General features: G+C 40.6%; 2 non-coding genes across 2 annotated transcripts; both read left to right on the forward strand.

Annotated features, from left to right (window-relative positions):
- The first annotated feature begins 709 nt into the window (after positions 1 to 709).
- On the forward strand, positions 710 to 812 carry LOC116082865. Its single transcript, XR_004115488.1, has one exon. It is a non-coding gene; the product is annotated as a U6 spliceosomal RNA (small nuclear RNA).
- A 2,794-nt stretch (positions 813 to 3,606) lies between these two features.
- On the forward strand, positions 3,607 to 3,738 carry LOC116082909. Its single transcript, XR_004115524.1, has one exon. It is a non-coding gene; the product is annotated as a small nucleolar RNA SNORA17 (small nucleolar RNA).
- The last annotated feature ends 262 nt before the right edge of the window (positions 3,739 to 4,000 follow it).

The following is a 4,000-nucleotide window of genomic DNA, read 5'->3' on the forward strand; positions in this document are numbered from 1 at the left end:
TTAAAGAGACCTAAGGAATGCATTGGAGTCACAGATAAGTTCATTTTCTGGACTGAATTGACAATATCACAGATCTTTATATTCTCAGACCTTGTAATTTTATAGCTTTAATAAAAGCAATGTGGTATATGTCAAGTGGATCTTAACCTCTAAAATGTATCTAAAACTTCTAAAAATATATTTCATGAAATGTTAGTATTTGTATATATAGAGTTTATTGATGACAACTAATGTTGTATTGCAAGTAGATATTCAGTTAGAGTACAAATCCCAGAATTCTGGGCAATGAAATCAATGAAATGTGGCAGAAGAGATGAGCTTCAATCACTTCTAATGTTGGTCCATAAGAACATTCTTATTACCTACTCTCTCTTTATGCCTTGTATTGAGTAGGTTGCTTATTCACAGGACTTAACATGTAAAAGCTATGGAAAGAGCAAGGTGGGTCTGTTGGATCACTGTTTGAAGCAGAACCTTTTTAAGAGATCCATCATCTTCTGATTGCTTAAAGACTTCTTTTAAAAATTAGGTTTACTTGCTATGAAATGCAAAAAAAGTTTCAGTACTGTGTGCTGTTGTTGCTGCCGTTATCTTGAATAGTGAAACGAATTCTTTAATTCTTTACCATGACCAAAGGAAGAAGGTAGACAAGTATCATAGTTTGGTCTAATACTAGCAGGTCTGTGATAGTAAAGAAAAAGACACTTACTTGCATCAGCAACACATATACTGACATTGGAATGGTACAGAGAAGATGATCATGGTGTCTGTGCAAGGATGACACACAAATCCCTGAAGCATTCCACAGAAGCTAAGTAACATGTAGTACCCAAAACGGGAAGCTTGACAAAGAGGGGGAAGTAAAATAGACATCTGGGTGGATACGCGCAGGGACCTGGGTGCGAGAGGGCAAACAAGAAGGATGAAGTGTGAGAAGGATGGTGTGAGAGGAAACTGGGAGAGAAGAGTGGAAGCAGTCTGTGTGTGGGGAAGGTATTTTCGAGACAATGTCCTAGGAATCTAGGACATTGGAAGTCTGTGAGGGTGACCGTAGCTAAATCTCCTAGCAATACAGGATTAGGAACATGAAATGGTCACCTCCTGTAAGCAGGTGAGACTTCTAATGGAGGAATGGGGTTACCAACCCAATCACGAAACCTTCAACCCACAAGTTTTCCTGCCTATAAGAGGTGGAGGGATAAAGAGGGAGCAGAATGTGGGGGAATGGTCACGCCATGTCCCATACCATGAGGGACAGCACACCTCTGACACTGTTAATGACATTCTATTATACTTACAGACAGGAGGCTGGCATAAGTCATCTGAGTTGGTTCAGCCAGCCGCTGATGAAAGCAGATGTAGAGAGCCATGGCTAAACATTAGGCAGAGCTCAGGGAGTCTTGTGAAAGAAGATCAGGAGGATTGAAGGAACCAGAGAGTTCAAGGACACCGCAAGAAAATATACAGAACCAACTAACCTGGGTCCATAGGGGCTCACAGAGACTGAACCACTAACCAGAGAGGCATGCATGGGACAGATCTGAGTCCCCTTACACATAGGGAACATATATACAGCTTGGTCCCATGCAGGGCCTCTAACAGCAGGATCAGGAGATGCCCCTGACTCTGTTGCTTTCCCTTAACTGGATGGCCTTGTCTAGCCTCAATAGAAGATAAGACCAGTCCTATTCCAACTTGATATGCCAAGGCAGGTAGAGATTGATAGGAGGCCTCCCCTTTCCTGAAGAAAGAGGGAGGTAGGACAGACTGATGGGGTGGGGCAATGATGAATGAGAGGGTCTTGGAGGAGAGGAGAGAGGGGAATCTCCTATCAAGATGATAAATTAATTAATAAGCAAAAAAGAAAATGAATGAAAAAGACATGATAGACTGCCTAACTGGAGTATTATGTTCCCTTGGCAAAATTTCCACACATACTTGAAAGAGACCATTCTTTATGGATTCCATAGCAATCTCTGCCTTTGTCTTTTGTATAATATCCCATGTTTTGTTTTCTCTTATCAGAATATGTGTGATTACATTTGAGATATAAATACAAGACAAAAATACAAGATAATCTCATTTCAGGAGCCTCCATAACATCCTTAAGGATTGTTTCTAAAGAAGGTTCCAGATATGCAAGAGCATAATATCAGTAGAGAGCAAGTGCCTCCAGTCTGGAAAGGCTGCTGTAGTCAAATGTCAACTGAGACTTCAAGCTCACGAAGATCTTACATAGAAAGGGCTTAATGTGATTCTGTTTGACTAGATAACTCTGGCTGAGATAAAGGCCACATAGAGGCTACAATGTGATTAGATCTTGTTTTGGGGGTAGCTGGAAAATGGTTTCTGTTGGGATAAGTGAGAGGAAGACAGGAGGGTGAGGAGAGAATAAAGTGAGAGTTTTATGAAAAGGAAATCTTTGATTGATTATTAGCATATGAATGTGAGTGGAAATGTTTAGGAAGAAACTGCCAAGTTTGTCACTAAGAAATCCCACGTTGTTGCTAGTAATTGTGTGATATCTATTAAACTTCAAAACTGTCACTGAACAGATCCAGGCTATCCAATACTAACTTCAAAGTGGATAAATAAGAAAGATTATAATATTATATAAAATAAATATTATAGAGAGGACAACTTCTTTGACACAAAAGGCTGGAAAATGAAGGTATCCACATATGGCCAGTGTTTATCTTTCACCCTGCACAAAAGTCAACTCCAGATGAATCAGATGTCTTAATGTAAGACCAGAAAGTGTTACAGGACAAAGGAGGGGAAGCACTTCAAGATGTGCATGGATTTTTCTAAATGGGACTCCAGGCTCAAGAAATAGGAGCAACAACTAATGAACAGGGTCTCATGGAATTAAGAAGCTTAATCAAGTGAAGAAATGTACTACAGCATAGGAGAAAATATTTGCAAGCTGGACATCTGACAAATAGTTAATATGTAGAATATACAAAAAGAATTCTCATAAAACTAAATAAGAAATCAAACAGTCCAATAAACAAAAGGGATAATGAGACCAATGGACTTTTATCAAAAGGTGAAGTGCAAATGGTTAATAAATGTCCAACAAAGTTCAACTTCACTGACTATGAGAGATACAAATCAAAACCACATTGAGATGTCATTTTATCTTAGTCAGAATGCCAGTCACTAGGAAAACAGCAAATTTTATCTGTGATATAGACAAAAGGAACCCTTGCATATTGCTGTTGAGAAGGTGACTTCATCCAGACACTAAACAACTTTGTATGGACATTCTTCAAAAACCTAAAATATATCTTCCATATGACCCAGCTCCACCACTTCAGAGCTTTTAGTCAAAACCTCCAACACAATGTATCTCTGAGGTACCTGTCAATCAGTGTTTATAGTAGTAACATTTTCAGTAGGTAAGGTATGGAGACAACCTAGGGGTGTGGTGTGTGTGTGCATGCTTGTGTGTGTGTGTGTGTGTGTGTGTGTGTGTGTGAGAGAGAGAGAGAGAGAGAGAGAGAGAGAGAGAGAGAGAGAGAGAGAGAGAGAGAGACTGTCTAAAATAACAGAGAAATTAACAGTAACAGGAGAATATGTCTAACATAAAGTACTCGATTGTCTCCTGCCCCTAGAGGCCTTGCAGAGGTGGCTGCTGTGTCACATGTGCAACAGTAGATGGCAGAGAGGAGAGAGGTTATGTCTATGCTCAGTGTTCTGACTTATGAACATCTGAATGATTAGTAGCCTAGCATTCCCTGAAAAAGAGTGAGCCTGACATGCCCTCCAGTCCAGCACCAGGGATCCCGACAGGGAGCTCGATTGAGATGACCATTTGTATAGCACCAGCAGGCCCAGATGTGCTCCCTGAATCTAAAGCAAGACAGAGACTAGAAGAACCCTGCTTGGGGATGTAGGCCCTAGACTGGAGTGAACCCAAGAGAGACAGATGACCCTTGCATGAAACCACTTGGGTGGGCTGGGCAAGGAGAGAACCCAAGATAACCACCAGACCAGT

This window comes from Mastomys coucha, unplaced genomic scaffold (assembly GCF_008632895.1).
Source record: "Mastomys coucha isolate ucsf_1 unplaced genomic scaffold, UCSF_Mcou_1 pScaffold7, whole genome shotgun sequence".
Classification (NCBI taxonomy): domain Eukaryota; kingdom Metazoa; phylum Chordata; class Mammalia; order Rodentia; family Muridae; genus Mastomys; species Mastomys coucha.